Source organism: Neopelma chrysocephalum, unplaced genomic scaffold (genome assembly GCF_003984885.1).
Source record: "Neopelma chrysocephalum unplaced genomic scaffold, ASM398488v2 Primary Assembly neopelma1_42, whole genome shotgun sequence".
Taxonomy (NCBI): Eukaryota; Metazoa; Chordata; class Aves; order Passeriformes; family Pipridae; genus Neopelma; species Neopelma chrysocephalum.
The window spans coordinates 10,090,348-10,104,904 of NW_020897700.1; the positions used below are offsets into that span (position 1 = coordinate 10,090,348).

At 35.9% G+C, this 14,557-nt stretch overlaps 1 protein-coding gene across 1 annotated transcript in view; it reads right to left on the bottom strand.

Annotated features, from left to right (window-relative positions):
- The window catches only part of TENM3 (teneurin transmembrane protein 3), a 1,346,985-nt gene that overhangs the window by 1,042,989 nt on the left and 289,439 nt on the right, over positions 1 to 14,557 (bottom strand). Inside the window, exon 4 of the mRNA XM_027676660.1 lies at positions 3,324 to 3,388. The gene's annotated coding sequence lies outside the window, so the exon portion shown is untranslated. The remainder of the gene's footprint in view (positions 1 to 3,323; positions 3,389 to 14,557) is intronic.

Genomic DNA, 14,557 nt, shown 5'->3' on the forward strand with positions numbered 1-14,557 from the left:
CTGTGAAGTAGTTACAGCAGCCCTTCCCCAGAGTGGTTTGCTGAAATGTGCTTTGATGGAGCAGTACTCTGCTCTTCATCCATAAAACATATCATCTTCAAAACTACATCAGAATCTACTCCTTAGGTTAAAGTAAATCCCAAGTGTATCTACAAACATATCTACATGCATATGACAATATGCAAATGATAAACTTTCCATTAAAGAATAACCTTTTATTTTAAAACAATATCAGTTTATCTCTTTTCACATTTATGTATCAACTCAGAATTTAAAAAGTAAATGCTGAGGATTCCCCATGGCCACAGCTATCCTTCCCTCTGTGGAAATCTGCTTCTAAAATAACTCACATTCAATTACACAGGTCACTTGTGATAGTGGCTTTTCTTGGTGTGCCTGAAGAAAAGTCTGCAGTATTTGAACCATGAAAAATTATGCACAGTGTTTCATTTTAAAGATGTGCCAGATTAACAGAAGGTAATTGGGGTAGACTGTGAATAGTAGCAGCTGCTTATTTGCAAATGCTACAGACACCACTTATTTTTGCTTAGAATTTCTATTAGGTACTTTCCTAAAAACTATTATAGCTTATTTTTAGCTATGTCACCCCAAGCCAATATTATTTATTTGTTGTTGCTTTTTCTTGTACCAGTTTAACTCAGCCCTTCTACTATTATGTTTACAACTGCAACCGTTCTACATTTTTTTTATGTAAGCAAAGGAGAAACATTAAACAATGAGAGATGGTTTAGGATGACTTTTCGTAAAATTTTCACAGATTTGAAATCTGCACTATTGCAGTATCATTAAATCTAACTAGGTTAAATTTTAACAAAACTACATGATAATATAAATCATACTAATTATAAATCATATTAATTATAAATCATATACTTAAAAAGCTTATAATGAGTGGTGTTTTGGAGGATTCCACAGACAGCCCCTTCTCATCCCCAACACACATCTTGATTATATTTGCACAACTACTTTGGAGTCTCTATTTTAATATTAGTTTGGATTAGAAATTAGTACAAGATCAGAATGATAATGTGAGGCATTATACTTTCCTTACAGTTATGTGCACAAAAGATGAAAACTGGGTCATTTTAGGACTTTCTCAGGGATTTATTTAGACAGTTTTGCACACAGTGAATTTTCTTGACTGAAATTAGATGTCTTAATAATAAAAGATTCTATTTGACTACATCTTGAAGATGCTACAATCTTGACTACATCTAACAACATACACCACATCTACAAAAGATGCCGAATATCAACATCTTTTTGGTCAAAAGAAGAAAAGGATCACTTTCAGATAATTTTCACACTTTCTTCTTGTTTGTATTGAAAACTATTTTAAACCCAATATCTGAGTAGATTCTCAAAATTTTAAATTATGAATCTTCCTTGATTATCTCAAAGATTTTTATTTAATAAAAATGCAAGCCAGAGGAAATAAGATGCCCTGTAATATTATATCAAATATGCAATTTGCAATAGTATTCCTTTATTAAAAACGCCAATTATAATTGCACATAAAATTTAATGGAGGTCATTACCCTCTTGACGAGTTATTCCTAAATTCTGCCTTGTAATAAGATTTGTTATTTTAACATTTTTCACATCAGTGCTTCTTTCACATCTATACACTTCTTATCTATTTATAAAGATAATAGAAATTACCCATCATTTGAGTGTATCATTGTGCTATTAATAAGAAAGCTATCTATTTAACTGCTTATCTGGGAGATAAGATTATCCTTTATGTGTAAAATTGTAAATGTGATCATCTTAAACTCATAGTTTATTACACCAAAATTATATTTGTTAAAATATTAGTGTGGAAAAATAACACTATGTTATGAATTAATTTTTTTAAATTAGTTTTTGTTTTACTTTGCAGTCTTGCTCAGGAAATGTATAATCTTAAAAAGCATTACATTCATTTTTACATTTGGCTTACTGTATTATTGCCATGTACCTCACAAAGTTAAATAAGGCTTGTCAATTAATTATGTAGGCAAACAAAGGAGGTCATATTATTCATTAAGAGATCTCAACTACTTGTTCCTGTTTTACTCAGAAATAATATATTGGCCAGGACAACTAAGATTATTACCTTGGATGTTTCCTAAGCCTCATGGGATGCTTTATTTCACGTAAATGCATGTGGTGGAGAGTACCTTCTCTGAAGGGCATAAAGGTTTCCTTTTTGACAATAAACTTGCCTTAGGCATGTTTTCCACTGCCATGCAACTATTCAGATATTCAAGACACAATTAATTTTGTTTTCAGTCCTTCAGATATGTAATACATTTGGGAAGGTCATTTATGCTGCAGTTTAGTATAAACCCAGCTCTAGACTGAAAAAAAAAAATAATTCTACCTTCAATCAAACTAATCTAAATATATTCATTCATATTACATTATTATGCATTTAAACCTCAGGGAAATTAAAAAGAGGGAGTTATTTTTCTTTTTTCTTTATTTTACTAGCAATAGGCATATAACATTAGGCAGCAGGGAAAAATTTGTACTCAGTAAATAACATTCTGTCTTGTACAGTTCCTGTACTATGAGAAAGTCACACCTTAGTGTACACACACCTATTGGAAGCCTGTGCTTTAGTGTAAAAAAAAATAGAAGACCACCTTTTGAGCAGTAACTCATGTTGCACAGTTGAGTACTTCCACTTTCAACACAGAACAAAGTGCTGCTACTGTTACACTCTCCATGACAAAAAAGGCAGTGGGTCTCCTCCAGTATGTGTGCATTGCCTTGCAGGAAACTAGGACAGTAAAGTTGTTTCTTCAATAAAGGACAATCTAATTTTATCCTCATGATGGTTACAAATGAGTGAACGAAGTAATGGAGTCTTAAGTAGACCGAGTGGAGCATATAATTGAAATTAACATCACTTTTGAAATTTGCATGTACCTATAATTAAGATCTTAGCATGCAAATAGCAGTTTATGACCTAATATTCCCTATGTGTCCCTTTCCCAATTTCTATTTAAAAAGCGAACTATCTAATTTTCTTGAACAGACCAAACAAATAGGAATGAACCATTCTGTCCTGACAGGATCTACCAGGCTGGATATACAGAAGTGTAGTTTGCTAAAGCTTGCAACTTGCCTGGCTTGGGCTGGATTAGCTTATTCCCTGGCTAGCTATCACTTGAAAAGAAACAATCAAAAAATCAGAAACATTTTAATGAAGTAAAAATAAATGCACTGATTTTTGATAAACAAAATAATTACATCATGACCTATTTTATTTGCATAAATTTCCCTCTTGAAAAATCTACTCTAAGCTCACTTACTAGGTTTAAGGTTCTTCCTCTTATGCTCCAGTGATAATATTCTGCCTCTTTTGAGGATGGAAGTTCTAAGAAAAAGAAAATAAAAAAGAAAATAAGAAGAAATATGATGAGCATGTTTTTTAAAACATCTCATTGCCTTTAGGTTGTACAGTGTTATTCAAAATGGGTAAAATGCAAAACTTGGCTTTGAAGGCACCATACCTGCCAGGTGTGAGAAGCAAGCGCACTAAGGATGTTTTCCTGCCTCATGTGACTTGTTTATTAATATCCTTCTGAATTTCTACCTTTTTTTTTCTACTATTTAATCGTGTCTAGCTTTGGTAACAATAATCACTTTGTATTTTAAAACTGTGAACCAGTCCCCTTAATAATCTATTGACTTTCACATGTATCACACAGTGAATTAAAAATACCCCATCATTTGTCAGCTGTCATAACTTGATCAAGCATATCCTAACTGATAATGACAGAAACTTGCATGATCTGTTAGGTATGGAACATAAAACTTATGTTCATTTCAGCTACTCTGTGAAGCTTCATAAAATTTTGAGAGAGTTACACTAAGCTAATAATATATTGCTGGATCAACTGAGCCAAAAAATACCCATAAAAGTGTTCTTTTTACATGCTCTAAGGCCTCCTGGAGGGAGAGAAAGGAGAGGAAAACCGGATTTTTTCAGTGTAGCCTAAGTAATGAGGTCAGAAGGGCTTTGTGCTAACACTAGTATTAGCTTTCTGAGGAGACAACTTACAAACTGTGAATATCTGAAATTAATAACGTTTTGGTGTCACGATAACTGACATGAAGAAAAAGATACTTGAATTCAAGAAATTTTCCTTACTCCATTATGTGATTTTATAAACATGTCTCAATATTGTATCCAGTTTTGCTACAACAGGGTTATGAAGAACAACTTAGTGAGGAAGATGACAATATATCTCTGCTAGATTGCCAAATGGAGTGATTACCAACTATATTCATGCGTGTAAGGTAGTATTTTAACACAGAATATAACAAAGCAATGAAGTATATAATCAAAATAGATGTTTTTCAACTAGTTGAAGGTACAATTCCTTTTTGCTAAAAAATATTTTCATGCTATCAAATTTGTATTGGCTATTATATTAATTTCATAACAGCAAATTTATTCAGAACACTCTAATTTTTTCAAATTCAATTACACAAATTACTTTATAAAATCCTAAATATTCACTGAAGTTGGGACGCTCATTTCATAATTCTTCTGTCAGAGAAGAAAGTAAAAACATCCAAGCTAAATGACTTGCCTATTCCGTGTTAGAGATGTCCCTTAGACGAAAAATCCCTATCCAGCCGTGCTATTCAAATACCTAAACTCTGCTTCACTCAAAAGGCCTAAGTGAACAGTGTTCAGATAGTTTTTGGTGCAATCATTGAACTTCATCCTAAAACACAGTATTCAGAATATATTCTGAAGATAAGGGACTTATCTATCCTAAACATTCTCAGTATTGTATACTACCAAACAGTATTGCTAAGACAATTTGCGTAGCAAAACTCTTCATGACAGCAGGACTGATCCTATCCTGTTTTCTAGTCCTTATATTTTGTAAAACCCACATAAGTTGCAAACACAATGATCAAACCTGTACTCTTCACCAGTCTTTTTTCCTTCTCCAAGGAAACTGGGACATAATTTCTGATTGTGATTTAGTTAATTTTGGCATCCTCAGCACACGGTTGAGGCACAGTGAATAATCCCTGGCCAGCTGCTGAAGCTTCTCCATGTTCCTTAGCTCTAACTTGGGACTAACTGATAGGTTATTATGAAAAAGAAGTGAACACAAGTCCTGTCGCAGTTTCAGAGGTTGTCTAAATGGAGACAGACAAGAGCGTGACATCTCCTGCTACCTCCATCTACTTCCAGTGGAAGAGGAAGACACCTTGGCAGTATCAAGAGAATGCTAGAGAAAGAAAGCACTTAAATTTGTGTGGACTCGATTCCTCTGATAATATCACATTTTCAGAGCCTGTTCTCTCCTCCCTTAACTAGAGAAGCATTGCCTGAGTTACAGGGAAAGGATGTTCACCCATGATGATCAGAGGTATGTACAGGCCTGTAATATCATTGCACAGAATTGCACTGATGCTTCCACTGATCTCAATAAAAAGGAGACATTTTAAGAAAATTTTAATACATGAGCTAAGTATTGAGAACCATGTTGGCTTTTATTCTCAACTTTCAACCAGACTCACTCTGAAGCATGCATAATGCTTTTCCATATTTTTCATAGAATCATAGAATCAACTGGGTTAGAAAAGACCTTTGAGATCATCAAGTCCAACTCCAGATTTTATCTAATCCTTTAACATAGTGGTGCAGAGAGGAGAGGGGAAAATGCACATTTTTAATTAAACTCTGAGACAACATTTCCTCCAAGTTCATTTTCTTGTTTGGAGAAGCAGTCGACTTTGGAGATACTACAAATGGAGAAACAATCTTATCTCTGTAATTTTACCTGGCAAGGGTGTTAAACAAACATAAAGTATCTGTGCCAGACAGACACTTGCTTTAAAAGAGGCATAATTTTCAGGACAAAGGGGGATAGCTGAGCTTAAAAACCAACCAAACAAAAAAATTACAGGAGCTTGTTTGTTTCCTGTTTCAAATAATATGACAAGACACTTTATCGCTCTCCTGCTTGTCTCTAAATATGTAAATAATATTTTGCCACTTGACAGACATTTTTAGAAGTTGAATTAATGCAGTCACTGAATTGGAGTACCCTGTCATTGTTTAACTTTGTTACATTGCTTCAGAGCTAAAAAAAAGCAGAATTGGCAGCAATTGCAGGAGCAACAATATTTACAGCACATATAATAGAAGCGAAACCACAAAAGTAATTAAACAAAATCTGGAAGCAATTTTTAAGGGTTAAGTGCCCATTTGATGTACTTAATATGTTTTCTGCTTTGATAGGAATAGGAACCTCAGCTGTACAACTGAGGGTATACAATCAGGCTTGATGAACTTTGGAGGAAACGCAAGCGGAGTTGCAGGGGGAAGGCAACAGCTGTCTGCCTGCTATGGGTGAGTCACAGGTTTTTAACAGCTAAGAGGGAAACTGGATGTATAAGAAGTACTATCAAGGAGACAGGTGACTTCCCACTCGGACAATTCAGGGTCTGGGTGGTATGGAAATCTGGAAGATCTGTGTCTGGGCATGAAACATTCATACAAAAACATCTTGCTTACAATTTAGATCACTAAAACCCAACAATATAACTGAAAGAATGATTCTAAAAGAGTAATGTCCTGTCCTCCCAATAACCCAAAACTTCCGTTGTCTCCATATTTCCATTGTAATCAATATTTTATTTATAATTCCATTTTAGTTAAGCCAGATTTCACATTAATAAAACCCCTGATCCAGGAAATTCCTCTTTTATATATATATATATATAAGCAAGATTTTCCGATTCAAAAATATAATCACAAATATATTTTTATTCATATTAATAAATGAGAAAAAATTGTATATTACAATAACTGGAAAATATACTACATATTTAATAAGCTTATTAAAAGGAACATACAATAATTCAAATATTTGTTCTACAGAGCTATTCACCATATTACTCTGGAGATAGATACTACTAGGAGGTGAGATACAGTGAAGTGGAAAGAAATGTGACCAAAATTAAGTATAGCTCACTTTTTTATGTCAAAAACTAGAAGAGAGAAGCAAAAACAAAGACTTTTTTTTCCATTTTCAAAAGGTAGTACTTACACTATAAATACAAAAAATAATTTAAAAAAATAAAAAGAAAAGTAGATCTACTAGGAGCACAGGCCTCTTTTTATTCCTCATGGGACAAGAGAAGAGAGAAAGAAGGTAGGCTGCCAGTACAAAAAAGTAAATATCAGATAAGAAAATCCTAGTCAATATATTTTTTCCTTCAGTCAAGCTATTTTTAATACATACAGTCCTGTCTCTTTCTAGGCGACATATGTTATTGGAAAGATTAGTTTTGCTGTACCTATTGCTTCTGCCAGCCTGCATCAAAGTAAATTTAGAGATGTGCTGACAGTCTAATACCTGCTATCAGGTTCTACCTGTAGATAAGACTTGAAAAACCATCTGTTGAATTTCTTCAAAATAGTCAAATGCTATTTTAATGTACACAATGATAGTTTCTTTAGTTATTTCCCATAAGTTTCCAAATTAATTAACTTGAAATATAGCATAAAATACAAGTATCTGATCTGTTGTCCAAAAATAAAAAAATACATTTGCATAAACCTGATTTGGGAGATTCTCATCCCTAAAGGTGTCTGGATGGAAAGCAGCAGACTTTAGCTAGACAGAAAATCAACAAAGGATGAGTATGCAGAACCCCCACCATTTCCTCCTTCCTTTCAATTTCAAAAGAAACTAAACTAGCAAAAATACTGACACCTCTCCCATTTCAGTTCTTCAGAGAAAAATCATGTGCTATGTTTTTCCTATTTCTCAAACCAAACCTTTAAAGGCCAGACTTCAAAACATCCAGATAAGACCCTCATGCAATATGAGTGTGCACACACACCTACCCACACATACACACCTTCTCTTCTTCCAGATCCAAAGTTATTCTTCTCCCAAGGAACTTGAGAAAATGACACACAGGAGATCACATAGGTAGGCTCATGTTCTTCACTTGCATTGCTCAATTTAGTTAAAATCTTTGTTCAAGCACATAGTATTTTTGAGAAGGACGTCAAGGACTGCCCAGAGAAGTTATGTATCTCTCATTGGAAGTGCTCAAAGTCAGGTTGGACAGAAGTTTGAGCAACTTGGTATAATGCAAGATGTCCCTGCCCACAGCAGGGGGGGGTGGATATAAAAGATATCTAAGATATCAATATGTTATCTCATTCTCTCATGATATCTCACACATGTAATCCAATTTCAGGTAGAGGCACAGAAACAGTTCTTCCAGTTCAATATAAAAGTATATCAGGTATTGTAGGGGATGCCTGATACTGAGACCAAAAATGATTGAAGGAAAACAAAAGAAGAAGAATTTAAGGACTCCTGTGCCCTCTGTAAAGAATTAAAATACCCAATTTCAGCAGTGACTCAAGTGTATGAAGGACAACTGATGCTAATTTTCAGCACTAGAAAGGGAAACCATCTTGAATTTGCTATCAAGAAATTAAGGAAATTGATTTTTTTATATGGAAGCTACAACACATCAGAAATACCTAACTTTGCATGGACTCCCACTCTTGAAATAGCTGAAGGTCAAAGTAGTAAAAACTGTTGCAGATGCTTCTCATCCAGAGAATTATACAGCTGTGATCTGAGCGCTAGAAAGCTTTTTTCTTTTATCTCATCCATTATTGAAGAGAAATGTTGGCAGTACAGGATGTCAGGCTGGTAACATTCCTTTAATTTTTTATTGCAGACATTTGCCTTACCAGTCACTTTTGTAGAGTTTCATCACAGCATAGTTTAGTCATTGAGGACTGTAAATAAACTTCATTGTTGTACAACATAAGCTCCTGTTTAGGTTTTAATTATGTTTAATTAGAAGGGATGCTTCATACCTTCAGGACAATATGATACTCTCTGATCATAATTTTTAAATCCTTTTCCTTTAATTTTCCTATACAAATATTTCTTTTTCTATTATTTACTGTCAGAATGATGCACAGTTTGTAAAAAAAAAAACTTGATTTTTCCAAAATTTTATTGTTTTGATTAGGACAATAAAATATATCCTTTTTTTCAATCTGTTTGACCTAAATCAGTGTAGTTCTTATGTACCAATGCAACACATTCCCTAGCATGCCCGTAGATTGACTTTATATGACCTGTAGTTTAAATCCCTGTTTTCTCCAATAAGAGGGATTCAGGACAATAGACAGATCACGCAATATTGTGTTGCATAATCTTTTCCCCACTGGTTAGTGTGCTGTGAATCATGGAAGTCATATAACTGAAATGTTAGAAAAGTCAGCTGAAGAAAAGCCTCACAGTTCACTTTAATCTATTAAGGTGTCTCTGACTTTCTTCTTCAACATAGTTGAATCTCTTCTGGTTTTAATGCTCAGTGCTTTTGTAGTCATAAAGGCTCTATACTTGTTGACAAGACAAACTGGTCCCAGTAGCACCTTCTGAAAAGCCAGTTTGTCTCCCCTGACTAGGAATATTCCAGCCTGTACCAGCTCAGGTATTACCGAAAACTCAGGACCCACTGATTCTAACTGGAATGGCGCAGAGATACTAAGAAAAGTGGAATATCAGTTTCTGAGATAACTAGAGTCAATGTTATAGAAAGAGCTTAGATTTATAAAGTTGTGCTTATAACAACTTAAAAGCCTCAAAGGCTCAGGCTTGGCCAACAATATTTCTGATAAGTAAAACCAGTAAAAGCAAAACAAGAAATACAGATGTCTTCCTGGATCATAAATAGAACATTCACATTGATTCTTTTTCATTTTCCAGCGTATGAATTTGATTTTTCACAACTAGATACAGCTCTCCATTATTTCTCTCTGAACTTTTTTCTATCTGATGTACAGGTTACTTATCTATAGACAGCAATTACTAGAATAGACTGCAATAATGTAACACTTATGTGTGATTATTTTCATATATAATTTTCTTTTTCCCTCATACATATGCATGTCCTTGCTCTCTGAATTTATTTTATCATCAGTGTAAAAACTGCCACTACCGTATTACATGAAGGGTGAAGGGTCTCAGAGTTATGATTTGAAGAAACAAGATTAACGAGAACACACCAAGATAAGAAGCAATATTTTTTAGTTTCAATCAAGAATGTCAAATAATATCTGAAAAATACAGGATAATATCTGAGAAGCAAATATTGCAATAGTACTGCTTGTAATAAGAAACCGTCTCATGTTTTATGAGATTTGAAAAGCTATTCTCATCACCTTAAAATTCAGGGATGCAACTTGAAAGTAACATCCAGAAGTCCAGGTTCTGTCACCCCAAACCAAAGGAAAAAACCCACATTCATAAAGATTCTTGAACATGGAATGAACAAGATGCCTGAGAGGTTCTGCCACATCCAGTCTTGAAGACAGTCTAACTTTACTGGGAAAGACCCTGAGCTACCCGACCAAACATTGCCATTGACGCTGCTTTGAATAGTGTCTCAGTCGAAGTCCCTTTCTGACCTAAATTATCATATGTTTCTATGATTCTAATGTGGAGGAAGAGGTGTGTTTAAGTGGTAGGCTATGCTTTTTAATGTAAATACCCAGGAGGTGATCTGCAAAAAGCACCTACTCATCATTTGAGTGGAAACAGGTATGTGTACCAGAGGTCTAACTGACTAGTATCCCTCTGAATGAGGAACTGGAGGGCTCCCTCTTCCGTATTTTCTACTTCCTTAGGAATGTTCAAAGCACTCAACAGATGAGTAACTGTAAAAGCCTATGCAAGGTCACTACCTCTGTCACAACCAGAGAGGAAATTTGAATCTTACCATCCCCCCCTTTCATGAACTATACAAACTATGAATCAAATGGAAGGCCCATTACATTTTTTCAACATGCAGCAAAAATAACCGGTCTATTTACAGCGTTTGCACTGATTCAGCACCATCCAGGGAGGTGATTTAAAGCAATTTTAACAGTTCCAAAAAAAACCCCTTGGAAATCCTGTTGTTTTCCAGTATATTGGTGAAGACAGCTAGTCTTTTACTGACAGTTTTCTTATAGGATATAGCCTTAAATACCCAATTAATGATACCTCACACAATTAATGGTATCTTAAATTATGATTTTATATTAGTTGTATTCATGTGCTTACTCCTGGAAGAAATAGAACACTCCCTACAACACCTAGGCTTCCACTGGAGATGGAATTACTTTATTTATGAAACACTTATAGACACAGAGATGTAATGTAAGCTTAAGTATGCTATCCTACTAATGAGCTGCAAGCTGTGTTTTGGACAGTTGCGCTTCAGAACACTTAATATTTTATCTCAATTTAATAAACTCAAAAAATACCTCACATACACATCAAGTAAATGGAGACAATTCTCAAGAAGATGAAGTTTGACCACTGACTCATCTCATAGAAATAAGTGTAGAATTATGCAACAATAAGTTGGTTGAAATTGTCATTAGACAGTTACTACACTCAGTGAAAATCTTCATTTATGAGGAGAGAATCTATTTGTTTCATTTATATATGACAGCTATATATAATATATATATAATGCTAGTAGACTTTATACTCTAGACCTAAATCATATTAAGGAATCATACTTTAATGCTATGCATGAAGATACATTGCTTAATAGGTGTGATACTATTTATTCTGAAATGTACAGAAGACAGAAAAATCAACATTTTTAGAATGGAATTCTGCAATTAATATTTATTTTAGGGATGTTTTTCCATTTTTCCCTAAAATAATGGAAGGAACTTCCCTAACTTTCAAATGAGATTGAAATGAGGTTTGCTAATGGGGAGTAAACAAGCTGAGTTCATTAGACACAAAAGTTTTCTTTGTAGATAGTAATGTCTAGCTATGAATAAATTAAAATGATTGCAAATGTGCTATAATTATTATTTGCCGCGGTCCGAAGAGGGGATGGGACACGAGGAAGGGTGCAAGTAGAATGCCCCATTCACGCGTGCACACTGTCTTTTGTCAGCTCAGGAGGGGAAAGGGCCAGAACATAGGGCAGAGCATGAGACAGACAAGCAGGGGAACAAACCAGGATAGGGACATGGGCAAAAAGGGGAGGAGTGGGGGAAGCAGGGAGCAGGCAGCAGGCAAACTCATGGCAAGCCTGGGCATGTCCAGGTTGTGCACAGAGTAGTGTGAATACAATGAAACCACATAATAACAGTAAAGTCCATATGATAATTGTAAGGTCCATATAATAAAGTCCTGCCAATTGCTGTATGCTTTTCTCCATGCCTGGAACTGTTCCCATCCTGAATCTTGCTCCTTCACAATTATTATGACTATTACACATCAGCAATGTAGAATAGTGGAATGGCCAAAAGTATGCATAAAAATAAAACTTCGTAGCTTTCTCTTCTCTGGTAGAAACTGAAGTGACAAAATATTCACTGAAGGCTGGAATTGCCTCACTCTGGATGGAGTTATTCTTGTGTAAGTAGAATCTTGATCAGTTCCAGGGAGTAAAGATGAAAGCTGGCAAAGCTGTGCTTACTATATAATGCAGTGAAAATACAATTGATTTGTGAAGACCTGCGTTTACGCTGCACATCACCCATATCCTGTTCTGAATGACAATTCTAGTAATATTGAGCCCATACAATTTTGAGGAAATACCTACGAAAAGATAGAATGAAATGAAAGACATAAAATGTATCCCAGAGAAAATGCAGGTTTGGGACTACAACATAGCAAACAAACAAGTATCACTTCAACTATGTTTTGAGGTTTTTTTCTTTTAAATTAATTCAAAAGCCTTTCCTGTAAATTGCTATGTGACTTTATTTTTACTATTAATTCTGGAGTGAGGTTAAAAACAATGCATGCACAAGTAATGTGGAACATGTAATTACAATGTTTGTCCTTGAAACTTTTTGGTACAAATAAACAGAAATGTAGGTGGTTTGACATAACAAGAGACGCTCATTGTCATACTCTTTCTCAGTGTTTTATACTTATTTTTTCTGAGTTCATACAGGGATTTGATTCTAAAAAAGAGGGGGGGTGTCCTATCTATTTGTTGATTACGTTTCAAGATTTTCTTAATACATTTTTCTGAGCAAACCTTATTTGGACTAAGACCAAGAATTACTTTCTGTTGTAAGTAATGATTCCTAAAGCCTTTGAAAGCATTTTATAGGGCTTACAGATTCTGGAATTACTTTTGTGTATCACCTGAAAATCATTTGTTCTCATTTTCATCCTGTCATAGTTTGAGATTGGCCCCCCCTCGAGAAGAGGGGGGCTCAGAGGTGATTGGGTGCCAGGGTAGTGTTCCCTGAAGAGCCAGTCACCACTCATGTTGTTTGCTTCTGCTCAAAATCAGATATTCACAGCCGCCGGAAGCTGTTGGCAAGAGTTCTGCTGTTGGTGTTTGCTGCGTGTGGGTGTGGAAGGCCGGGGGGTGGCTGGGCTCCTTCTTCCCCCCTCCGGGGGGAGGGGAGAGGGGAGCCCTGCGGCCCCCCCAGCTCTGCCTAGGCCAGAGCAGAGTTAGAGGCAGCATTTTGAGTGTGTGCAGTGAGGGAAGAGACTCACAGCACCTGACCTGAGGTAAGAGGAGAGAGGCAGGCTTTGCAGCCAAGCCCTCTCCCCCCTCCTTTTCTACAGCTAAGCTGTGGAGGGAGGGCTTTCCTTTCCCTCCGCTGGAAAGTGGAGGAGAGGCTCAGCATTGAAGCTGAGCCAAGAGACGGGCCGGAGGAGGCTCGGTTGCCAGGGAGAAGAATCCCAGGCAAGAATTGGAGACGGGGCAAGGGCTCAGGAGTTACCCTGCGAAGCTGACCGGGGGCAGCCGAAAACTGACTTGGAGGAATGAAGATTCCAACGCCTACTGTGATAAGTTGGACTACACTTACAGCAGCCTATGAGCCAAGGTATGAGATTGAGAGAGAGAGAGATCACACAGCAGACCGAGGAGGATGGACTCAAAGCTATTTTGGACTTCGTGAGGAAGGAAGGACTTCCAGTAACAGCTGAAGGTTGGTTAAGGAGTGTTCAGGGGCCCGGAACACTCCCATGAGAGAGACTGCATTACCCAGCAGCCTTGAAAGGCTCTTCCTGGAGTAAGTGAAAGGGAGGGGTTTAAAAGGACTGAGAGAAGTGTAATAGTATATCGATATAGTTGCTTCTAGTTTGTACAGTATATTTATTTGTGTAAAATAAATGTATATACTTCCCCCTTCCCCTATAGAAGCCTCTGGCCTGAAAGTTTCTCTTCGGTGTTGGGATAAATTGGGGGAGGGGGTGGAGAAGCCTGAAAATTGGGTTTTTGGATTTCTAATGTGGCTCTATACATACTCCACATACATACTTATGTTGCTGTCTCTGCTGTATACTGTATTCTAGAGTGTACATGTATGTATGCATATGGATAGGTGGGTATATAAAATGTATGTATTTTGCAGTGCTGGTACCTACACCTTTCTTATAACTCAGTCAGACAAACTTTTAAAACAAGTATCTTCCATTTTTAACATAAATTACTCTTCTGAAACTCAATATAAAATGGGAAAACTAAATAGGAATCTGAGAGTCCA